This window comes from Simochromis diagramma, unplaced genomic scaffold, assembly GCF_900408965.1.
Source record: "Simochromis diagramma unplaced genomic scaffold, fSimDia1.1 OVJJ01000571.1, whole genome shotgun sequence".
Lineage (NCBI taxonomy): Eukaryota > Metazoa > Chordata > Actinopteri > Cichliformes > Cichlidae > Simochromis > Simochromis diagramma.
The window spans coordinates 3,754,930-3,767,081 of record NW_024386885.1 but is presented as its reverse complement, the minus strand read 5'-3'; the positions used below and the strand labels follow the sequence as shown (position 1 = coordinate 3,767,081).

General features: G+C 42.8%; 1 protein-coding gene across 5 annotated transcripts in view; it reads right to left on the bottom strand.

Annotated features, from left to right (window-relative positions):
• LOC120734654 (microtubule-associated tumor suppressor 1 homolog) overlaps positions 1–12,152 on the bottom strand; it is a 55,450-nt gene that overhangs the window by 42,721 nt on the left and 577 nt on the right. The window contains exon 1 of one of the 5 annotated variants that reach the window (XM_040033587.1): positions 6,621–6,772. The exons of 3 other annotated variants lie outside the window; for them this stretch is intronic. The gene's annotated coding sequence lies outside the window, so the exon portion shown is untranslated. Of the gene's footprint in view, positions 1–692; positions 1,045–6,620; positions 6,773–12,152 lie in introns of those variants that run through there. One more of the 5 variants, XM_040033585.1, reaches the window with a different exon arrangement.

Below are 12,152 nucleotides of genomic sequence, written 5' to 3'. Positions count from 1 at the left end.
AAGCAGTTTGTTGTTTTGATGCTGTGCATGCAGTGAAGGACAACTTACAGCAAAACGCTTCAGCAGTTTAAATAATTTGAGTTTTTCTTTAAAGGAAATATAATCAGGTTAGACTGGAGACGATCTGTGCGGTTTAAATGTCCTGGTCACCATGGAGACGAAAGTTACGGCTCCATCCGCGTTCGTTAAGGCGGCCATCAGGAATATCGGCCTGGACTGGCTCCGAGGTGGCTGCAGAGTTGTGAGTCTGTGCTGCAGCTGTGTGTACATTTGTACAGGATTCAGTTACATGAACGATCCTCTGAAAGCATCTGGAAACCATCACAGACGCCAAAGGAAGGACTGCACGCCATCACCTCCGTGTCTTCACGGTCGGCCGTTACTTATCCATGTGCAGCAGCTCCACTTTACATAAGAGCGGACGCTGCAGCAGGAAGTTTAAATACCATCATCAGACTCATTACAGCACGAGAAGTGTTTCGTCGGCTTATTTACTCTGAAGTTAACAGTTTACAGCTAATGAAGCCGGCTGCAAAAGATTAACTGTGACACAAGTTAATGTTACAGGATCCATTTGTTTTGCACCAGCCAACAATTCAAAGTGCGCACACACTGCTCATGCTCCAAGACCTAATGCCCCACACACACACACACACACACACACACACACTGTTGCCGCAGCTTTAACTTACTCTTCTCCTTCTCAGCCTGCAGTGCTGCAAAAACACATCCAGCATAAAAACAGAAGATTGGTGGGAGCTCCTTCAGCTCCTTCAGCTCGTTCGCTTCACACTGTCCTCAAACACACACACCACCCTCCTCCTCCTCACACACTCGTCCTGCTGCACAGTACGTTCATGCGTTGTGTATTATCCCGTCACCGCTGTGTGTGTGAGCGAACGGGGAAGGCTACGCAGGCTGTGACGGTGGTCGAGAGGGGGAGGGAGGAGACTGAGGGAGGGAGAGAGGGAGGGATACACCTCCCTTTTTGGTTCTGGAGCAGAGGCACGCTGCTCAGTGCTGCAGTAACAAGAAACAGTGCACGTGTGCGAGGCAGGCACACACACGCACAGACACACACACCTTCCCCAAGGTCTGGTGTGGGAGGGAAAGTCAGTCCCATGTTTACAGAGAAGTTGCGTGAGTGTGTCTGCCAGGTAACCCAACCCCGGTCAGGTCCAGCCTCCACCCTGAAACACACGGGAGGGTCCAGTGCTGACCCCTCCAGCTTGGTTGGCTGTTGCTAAGCAGCACTGGGCCCCCTCCTTGTTATTGGTTACAGGAGTTAGGTGTTTTTTTGGAGGGGAGGACGGAGAGGAAGGTTTGGGACTGCTGGAGGAAAAAGGCCAGTGAGAGTAATGGAAAAGTATCCTGTGTAATCTGATGTAGAGGAGGGGGAGGGGGGGAGGACGGGCCAATGGGAGAGCAGATCTAGGTGATTATTTAAATTAGTCATGCACGTCCTGCCAATTGATCCGAGCGCAGGGCTGCTATTGGTGGGCATTCGTCTTATTAACAGAACTCTGCAGATGACACACACACACACACACGCACACACACACACACACACACACACACACTCTATCAGGTAAAGCTACCTGGTTTAGTCATGAAGCTGCATCCACAGACAGCACGTGAGCAGCGTCGCACTAGTTTCACTAGCAGCTTTATGGCTGATAACAGTAAAATAAGGCGTGTCACAATCACCAACCAGTGAACGATTAAAAAGAACATCATTCTTACAACATTACAAACATGATCTGACTATGAGAGCGTCAGCAGGAAGCTCCAATCACAAGAAGCATCACCAGCACTGATAGTTACTGGTGTCAGCCTCCATCAGCTCTGTTTGGGGGGCAGCAGAGACAATCGAGACTCCAGCAGGTGAAGAGTTTTTATTACAACCTGCAGGAAGGTTCTGGGTGACTCTCAGTTATCGGTCTGCTGGACACAGATGATCGTTCGGTTTCACGAGGCCGTAGCGCCCGGCTGGACTGTGGCGGCGTCACTTCATATTTCAGAAATGCCAACAAAGTGCGAGTGCAAAGTTTTATCACATCTCAAAAAACCAAAAACATCCAAACGTTCAAACACGCGTTAAGACTGCACTGCATGATCCAGCAGACGCCAGCGCCGAGAGCCTGCAGCAACAAAACATCCAACATGGCTGACTGAGCAATCAGCTGACCCAGTAAAGCCAATAAAACCACTTAATTTCACCAACCCTGTCCTCGCCGACCACGTCTGTGCTGCAAGCGTCAGCTTCTCAAAGCTGGAGTCATAATTTGGGCGTGACAGGATGTTACGCGTCTGTTTCTCACAAACTTCAGATTCTAACAGTTTTTCAGCGAAACACATTTTTAAATGTGAGTTCTTATAATATTTGAGTCACGTGCACAGTCCTCTCACAAACCCTGAGCCTTCGAGCAGCCTCCTGCACCCAAAACTACGTGACACAGATTATTAATCCACAAATTATTGAAGCACAGTTTGGTTGTTCAGAGGAAAACTAATGACCAACAGTAATCTGATTACCTTTAGATCTCACCGTGCTGTGTGACAGCGACTCACAGCATGGAAAACGTCTCAGAGGACAAACACAGACGAAGGCGACAGAAGAACACGAGCGTGTGTTAAAGCGTGGGCGTGTCCACAGAACGATCAACGCGTTTCTGCACGTGTGTCAACTTTGTACATGTACGAGCCACGACTGAAGCTTCCAGGCAGAGAGCACGATCCGCTCTTCTGTGGCACATTTTCACATCCTGCCACTTCGACACAGCGAGAGCCCAGATAGCACAAGCTCGCCGGTCCCAGAACGACGAGTGGCTGCGACTGAAATAGGCTCTCTAATCATCTCCTGCCGGCCTGACGCAGGAAGGAAAATGTTTGCTGATAAACCGGCAGCTCCGACTCCCCACAGCAGCTCGTCTCTCAGGTGGACCGCGCCTGCCGCCGTCCTTCAAGCTGCCACAAACTTATAGTCGTGTAAGTGTGTATTTATATCTTTGTGGGGACCAAGAATTGGACATTTACTATACTTGTGGGGACCAGTGTTGGTCAAGTTACTTGAAAAAAAGTAATCAGTAACTAATTACCGATTACTTCCCCAAAAAGTAATCCCGTTACTTTACTGATTACTTATTTTCAAAAGTAATTAATTACTTAGTTACTTAGTTACTTTTTAAAAACACGATTTACAACCTGAATAGGTGATAAAGTGATAGATCTTTCAGCCCAATTCTACTTTTTCTGCATAATCCATCATACAAAATGTAATCAAATGGAAAAGTCTCTTTTTAAAACTTGTTTTATTAGTTTTAATCTTTTAACTTTATGCATCAAGCAAAAATTTAATTATCTGCAACATTCTCTGACTTGAATAAATGAGTTTAACATTTAAACCTATTTTCTGCACATTCCAGCACATAAAGTAAAATATTTTTTTTGTGTTTACACTCAGTCTTTCAAATAGATGCAAGTAAAACACAGCAGAAAATAAATAAAGTCAAAGACTCAGCGGTCCTGTTGCTCTATTTTCACCTGTAAAGCAGGAGTGGGGTAGGCGGAGGTTTACCCTGGTGCAGGTGTGCAGAATCCGTGAGTTTCTCTGTGAGTTTCCCATTACGTCGTAGCTACTCGGAGCTTGTTGGAAGTTTAGGGGTTTTTTCGCTGTAAAAAGAAGTTTTCTTCCCACGCACAGCGGACACTAATGTTTTTGTCACTTTTTATGGAATCAAACTCAAAGTAAGGTCAGTACTTCCACGCTTTAAACGCTGCACGCTCATACTCTCTCTGCACTCGATATGTGATCCATTGTTGATCTGCACACAGCTGTTGTCACGAACGGCGCGCTCGCTTACGTCACTGTCATGAGACATTCTCGCAAAAAAAATCACGGTTTTAGTAATGCAGTAACGCAGCGTTCCTACGGGAAAGTAACGGTAATCTAATTAAGTGTGCCTATGCCAAAAGGCACACTTATTACTATTGCTCGGATTTATTATTCTTATTATTATTATTATTATTATTATTTTCCTTTTTCAGCCTGAAATTTTCGCGTGTAACTCATCCCACAGTTTTGACACAAGCTTCATATATGTTATATCATTTTGTGCGGCTGGATCAGGAATGGTGTGCTATGACTTTTGGTGTTTATTACTTCTATAGTTTTTTAAATATGAATATTTTAATGCAAGTTTTTGCCCATTGGAATGAATGGGGAGGAAAATGAAACTTAAGGGAAACTTGATTTGTGGTGTGCTGGCTCACTCTAGTGGTATGTCGGGAGTATTTGGATTACCGTAATGACGACAATATCAACGGCGCGCACAGCGTCGGTGCTTTCAGGAACCATTGGAATTCTTAAGGTTGCGCGAAGCATTGAATAGTTACGGTAACGGCAAGGGTGTGTTGCTGCTAGCCCGCTAGCTAGCCGCCGGCTTGCTACCTAGCGCCGGCTAGCGACCCTTCGCTAAAAAAACCGTTTCAGTAAGCCGTCTCTCCTTCCACCCACGATCGCTCGCCGCCGATCGACCGGTGGTGGCTAACGATAACTCGTACTGCGTGCTAGCTAGCACGACGGAGTTTCTATACAGCTGTGCCCGTTGTTACTTGTAGTATCAGGTAAATATTAGACGGTAGGAACGTTTCTGCTGGCTTGTTGGTAGGAACGTTTCTGCTGGTTGTTGTTGTGGGGGGGATGAAAAATAATACAGGACACTCATTGGAGTAATGGCGCGTCTCGTGTGTCTGTCAGTTATGCCTCCAGTCAAATAACATCCATAACCTCAAATAACGGAACATGGTGTCAGAAGACAACTGGAAACGTTAGTTGGGCATAAGTGGAAAGTTTCGGTGTCGGTGCCAGGTTAAAGGTCGGCCAGAGAGGAGCTGCGCGAAAAGAGACGTCATGAGTCAGTTTCAAGTCACCCCGCAAGCGGACGAAAATCAAGTGAACGCCCTTATCTACACTGGGCGAGCAGGCAGAGGAAATATTGGTATCCCTGCATCTGACTCCCGAAGAGGCGAGCGATTATGAGACCGTTAAAAGGAGATTGGATGCTCACTTCGTAGCCCGAAGAAACATCATATTTGAGCGAGCGAAGTTTAACCAGCGCCAACAAGAGACGGGTGAGTCAGTTGACAACTTCCATACTACACTCCATTGTCTGGCAGAACATTGTGGATACGGGACTTTGCATGATGAAATGGTGCGAGACAGATTTGTCGTGGGTCTGAAAGACAAACGATTGTCAGAACAGCTACAACGGTCAAGCGTCTACAAATCGGGGCTGTACGAAGTCACCTCATCTTTACACAAAACCGTAAGCTGTCATCTGTGAGGCGCGAGCGGTGTTTGGTTTTATCATAGTTCATGGTGGAGAATGGCTACTCTGCTGAGTTTTGCTCACTGTAGCCGTTTGAATGGCAAACTATACTGATTAGCGGCGGCATAGGCACACTTAAAATTTCTTCAGAAATTTTCGCTTTCTAGTTACTGTTTTTGCAATAGTAATCCCTTACTTTACTCTGTACCTGAAAAAAGTAATCAGATTACAGTAACGCATTACAAGTAACGCGTTACTGCCCATCTCTGGTGGGGACTGGCAGCCCTTATGGGGACCAAAATCCTGGTTCCCATGAGTCTGAAGGCAATTTGGAGACTCAGAATGTGGTTTTAGTGACAGGTTATGTCAGCTCGATGTCCCCACAAGATATGAATACCCGACGTGTGTGTGTGTGTGTGTGTGTGTGTGTGTGTGTGTGTGTGTGTGTGTGTGTGTCTGCATAGGAAAACAACAGGAACAGGGAAAACCTTTAACTCCAGGACTGCACCGATCAACAACCTCACAGGATTTTAAATTTGTGCCGTCGTGAACTTTAACCTGAGGGTTGGACACTCTGACATCTCGTTTCTGAAGAACGACGGACTTCAGATTATTTTGAAACGACCTTAAAACGCCCCGACCGATGAGCAGCAGCGGCGTTTGTTTCTCTGAGGTCTTTGCTGATGTTTCCTCCCTCGCATCACGTCCTCGCACACCTGAACTCTCCGACGTCTGCTTTCACAGGCGTGCTCAGTCTGATGACCATCAGCAGCTCCTGGCTCAGCTTCTCGCTGTGTGGCCTCAGGATTCCCGCACTCAGATTTTTATTAAACAATAACTCAGGTTAATGTGTCGGACTTTGATTTATCTGAGGTTGGTTTATTTCTGTCGTGTCCAAATATGTAAACCCTGCAAATTTAAAGAGCTGCTTCTGTCGTCTCACCGCGATGCAGCGTGTAACAACACCGCAGTCACCTGATCCACCGCCATCAACACGATCACTTTCAGAATCCCCGCTGCCAGCTCGACAGAGGATTCGCCACCTTTGACCACTCCCACTCAAGTGTCACACATTTACTCATGAAATCCACTTCAAACTTAATAATTTTAAGTTTGGGAAACTGCAGATTTTCCTCCGATTGCGAGCTGTGTGGTCCATCAGTTCATTCACAGCGACCGAGCCCTGCAAGGCTCGGGGAGCCGAGTCTCCCACGAGACAGCAGATCCACTTTTGTCCGACCGACTGTAAACGCTCATTGTGGTTGAATTAGAAGTCAAACCGTCACTTACAGGTTTAGGTCGGCTTCAAAGATGTTTGTCTTGTTAATCTGCTCGTGGACAAAAGCGTCATCAGTCAGAGTGACTGTGTTAATCTGAGCGACAAGTCCGGGCAGAGGACAGCTCTCAGTCTCCCACCACAAGAATGCCGAACGCGAGGAGTGGCGGGATTAGAGCTGCAGCGCTCGGCAGCTCCACTGCTAACAGAAACACACATGTGCACGCAACAAAAACAGCTGCACGCACATTTAAACCTGCTGCTGCCTCACAAATGATCCGAAGCCAGCATCCAGCACATCTGAGAGCTGCAAAGTGTCCACACACACACACACACACTCATGAATCTGAAGATTCATGAGTATAATTAGAATAAAAATAGAGTTAGAGTAAAGTTTGGAGTCCCATCTACTGATATTATTTTGTGTTAGCTTTGCACAAAAGTAGAAACGTCCTCCAAAGAGCTACTTTTACTTTCTAACTGAGTAGATTCCAGAGCCTGTACTTTTCCACTTTTACTCGAGTAAAGAAGTTGAATCAGTACCTCAACTTTTACTGGAGGATCGTTAACAGCAGTATTTGTACTTCTGCTTAAGTACAGAATGTCGGTACTTTTGCCACCTCAGGGTAGTCCTCCAAAAACCCAACAAAGCTCCGGCCCACCAGGAACGGGACAGAAACCCATCAAAGATGACAAACAGCAGGAAAAGCTCGGCCGTGTTTGCAACGATCACTTCTCATTGTGTTTGACATTTGGCTTCACTTCAGCTCTTTTATGTCAGACGTTCAAAGCTGCTCTAGAAGAAAAATCTGGAGCTCGGCTGAAGCAGAACACGAAGTTAAATTAGGATTGGACAGATTTGCTGTGAGGGTCAAAGGGAAAGTTTGACCCCTGCTGTCACGCCTCACTGTTCATTACTTCCACTGCTCAGAACAATCAAACACAATCAGACTGCGTGAGCTGTGTTACCAGTCAAACCTACTGTCAGCAATTAAAGTCATCTAAATGAACATTGTTCCTGATTTTTTTATTATTTTCCCAACTTTTTAACTTTATTGCTGATATGATTGTCCTGATTTCCCACAGCGCTCCCTGATGGCTGCCTGCTGTGCCAAACCATTAAAAAACCCATAAACACACGCATCAGCCTGTACAGGTGAGCAAGGAGCTCAGGTAGAGTGCACGGCCGCCTGTCTCACAGCGACCTATCACGTATAACACCGAGCCATCACACAGTGAGGTTGGGACCATCAAAGTGTCAGCAGCTGATATGAAGCAGTGAAGGTGGATCGTGACTCTCGGAGAGCTCCGACTGCAGAGGAGCGAGTCTGCATTTAATCCGAGCTCCTGCAGGACGATGCAGAGGACAAGCTGTTATGCAACAGAGTGCTGCTGCAGCACTAATGTCCACCACACACACTCACACAGAGTGGACAAACAGCGCACCTACACACTGAGGTCAGAGGTCGCAGCAGTACTTGACACCTGCAGGTTACCCGTGTGCACAGTGAAGCCACTGACACAACACTGAAAGGTTTCACTGCTGTCAAGCCAGCCTCCACTTTGTTTTACGTTCCCTGTGTATTCAAAGTATTATGGCAAAAGACGTGAAAACCTGATTTCAAAAAAGCTCCTGAAACATGACTTCTAAATAAAAGCCAACTTCTAGTAAATTAAGAGCACATTCACAAATATCAATTAGTCTTGTTTGCACACTCTCATGTTGGATACAAATGACATACCCTAGTACTCTGGTAGCAACATGTCAATATTAAAGCCATCTCCTTTTGGATTTCAAAGTAAAAGCCCTCTGAATGTTTATTTTTTAACTACTCTTTCAAATGATTCAGAATGGAAAATTCACGTTTCCACAGACTAGTCGCAGTCTATACTGACAGTATCCAACCCCACAGTGACACCATATCCATTTTGAGTCAGGCTGATTTTGCTTTCCAGTATAAAAGACTTTTCAAATTGACCATAAAAGATATACTCTTAACGATTTCAAAATGCTCTTAAATTGAAAGATGCTGTTTCCACAGGATAATTCCACTTTAGATCAACAGTATCCAACCCGACAGCAAAACCATGTAGATTTCAAGTTGGTCTGATTTTGCCTTTCAAAGTAATGGCCCGTTGAAATTGCCCATGTATGACCCACTCTTTCACTGACTTCAGAATCCCATTAAAAGCAAAGTTGTTGTTTCCACGAGATCATTTCACTCTACATTGACAGTATACAACCCCGCAGTTTTATCACGTCAATATCGTGATTATAATTGTTTATTTGCTACTTTTAATAATTAAACGCGGATGCTGTTAACAGGACAATTACTGTTTCCACTAAGTAATTGGAGTTCAACAAACCATACACAACCTCTACAGTGGTAACATCTCAATCTCAAATCAATCTCGTTTTGCATTTCAGAGTAAAAGCCTTTTGACTTTGTTTATAGGAGCTTCTCTTTCCATAACTTCAGAGTGGCATTAAATGGAAAGTTCCAGCTTCCATGAATTAATACCAGTTCATGCCAACACATATCATTGCATATAATCTAACAGTGGAGTCGGTGACCATACTTTTCGGTGACTTCAGAATGCTGTTAAATAGGAAAATCCCTGTTCCCATGGACTAATTCTTCTCTAAATCAATAATATACTCCCTCAAAGTTGTACACTGAAAATCAAGTCTTTCTTATTTTTGATTTAAACATAATTGCCCTGGAAATGTTTACAAGCTGTTCTGTAATTTCTTTATTTAGAATGATATTGTGTAGAAATGACATCTTTCCACAGACTTGAAATATGGACGTACTATCAATTACGACTTCCTTTTACATCATTTTTATGATTCAATTCTGTCATAATCAATTGAGTCTGATTTTGTTTTTCAAAATAAAAACCCAATATGTTTAGTATCAAAAGTACTCAGGTAGTGTGACTGGGAAAACTGAGCATCAAGGACATTAAAGGGTAAAGGCACTGATATTCAATAACTAATACAATATCAGTGCCTGGAGCTCAAATGTCAGTAAAAATGCATGAGTGGGTCATACATGGGCAATTTCAACGGGCCATTACTTTGAAAGGCAAAATCAAGGCGACTTGAAATTGACTTGATATCCCCGTGATAGGGTGCACTGTCGATCTTGAGTGAAATTATCCCGTGGAAACAGCAATTTTCATTTTTAAAACATTCTGAAATAATTGAAAGAGTATATCACATATGGGCAAATTCGATGGGCCATTAATTTGAAAGGCAAAATCAGACCAACTTGAAATCTACATGGTTTTACTGTCGGGTTGGATACTGTTGATCTAAAGTGGAATTATCCTGTGGAAACAGCATCTTTCATTTTAAGAGCATTTTGAAATCGTTAAAAGTCTATGGGCAATTTGAAAAGGCTTTTATTTTGGAAGGCAAAATCAGAGTGACTTGATCTTGACATGGTATCACTGTGGGGTTGGATACTGTTGATCTAAAGTGGAATTACCCTGTGGAAACAGGAATTTTCCTTTTTAGAGCATTCTGAAATCGTTAAAAGAGTAGGTTGTATATGGGCAATTTGAAAAGGCTTTTCTTTTGGAAGGTAAACTCAGAATGACTTGAAATTGACATGGTAACATCATGAGGTTGTATACTGTTAATCTAAGGTGAAATTACCCTGTGGAAACAGGAATTATTCTATTTAGAGTATTTCATTCTGAAGTCACTGAAAGAGTAGTTCAAAAATGAAAATTCACAGGGCTTTTACTTTGAAATCCAAAATAAGATGGCCTTGATATTGACAGGGCGCTATTAGGGTACAATGTGTCATGTAGATCTAACATTAGAGTTAGTAAACAAGCCTAAATTATATGTTATTATGTTCTTAACATATCTGTTAATTCACTCGAAGTTGGCTTTTATTTTGAAATCTGGTTTCCACATCCATTCCCGTAATACTTTGAATACACAGGGAACAGAAAACAAATTGGAGCCCTTACTGTGATTAGTGATTTCTCTGAGGCCTCTGGTTTATGCCTAAATCTTAAAAAGTGTGCGTTACTAGCAATTAAAGACTGCCCTGCAAATACTATCTGTAATATTTCTGTTAAACAAGAAGTCACATACTTGGGACTGTTAATATCCAAAGACCAAAAATCAAGATGCTCTTCAAACTTCACTCCAATTATACAGAAAACCCTAAAAAAGTTCAACCAGTGGCTGCAAAGGGACTTGTCTTTGAAAGGTCGAGTGTTACTTACTAAAGCTGAAGGGATATCCCGATGAACATATGCTGCTCTCTCCTTACATCTGGATAAGAAAAGTAGTAAAGATATTGACCGTATGCTCTTTAATTTTATATGGAAAAACCGTACGCACTATATTAGAAAAACTGTTGTGATGAATAAGTACGAATCAGGTGGGCTTAACGTCTTAGACTTTTCTACTTTAAATAACACTTTCAAAATGAATTGGGCCAAACATTTTCTTAAACCCTACCTCTATCTGGAACTTTATACCATATCACATTTTCTCTCGTTTTGGTGGCTTTACTTTTATTTGAAATTGTAATTACAATGTTGAGAAAGTCCCTGTAAAGCTTTCATCCTTCCAAAAGCAGGTCCTCTTAGCGTGGACCCTCATTTATAAACACAACTTCTCACCTCACAAATACCTTATCTGGAACAACAGAGATATTTTATAGAAAAATAAATCACTTTTCCTGGAAACTTGGCTCCAAAATGGGATCCTATTGGTGGCTCAGCTGGTTAGTAAAGAGGGACAACTACTTACTTACAACGACTTTATTGCACTATATCATTTTCCAATCAGTGTTCAGGAATTCTCAATGGTGCTTGGTGCCATACCCTCAGGGACTTTAATGTTATATAAAAACACTGACAGCTCAATATCTACCTCAGTCACTCTCCCTGATCCAGCTGAGTCACCAATAGGGAAAATCTGCTTTTCACAGGAACTTGGTAACAGCAATAAGAGAATACGTAGTTTATTCCAAGAAGATATCGTCTCTCTCCCATATATAATATCTTATTGGAACCGATATGTTCCAGATATCAAGTGGAAGACAGTCTGGATGGTCCCCCATAAATATTTGATTGTAAATAAGGTGAAAGAAGTCTCTTTTAAAATTCGACATAAATGTTATCCAGCCAGTCATTACATGGCCAAATTTAAAAGGGACATAAATACTAATTGTACTTTCTGTGGGGATCATCCAGAAACTGTGACACATCTTTTTTGGTACTGTTCTTTTACACAGAGATTCTGGAAGGAATTTAGCAGCTTTGTTATTGTCCATATTTTAAGGGAGTTTTCTTTACGATGGGAAAATGTTTTATTCTGTTTCTTTAAGTTCCCCAAGAAGTATGAGAAATGTTTTTTATGATAAATTTCTTAATACTTTTAGCTAAATTTTTGATCCATAAATGTAAGTTTACTAACAAAACACCATATTTCTGTCATTATTTTAAGGATGTGCACATGCACATACAATCAATATCAGACTGCACCAACAAAAAGGCTCTCACAACAATATATG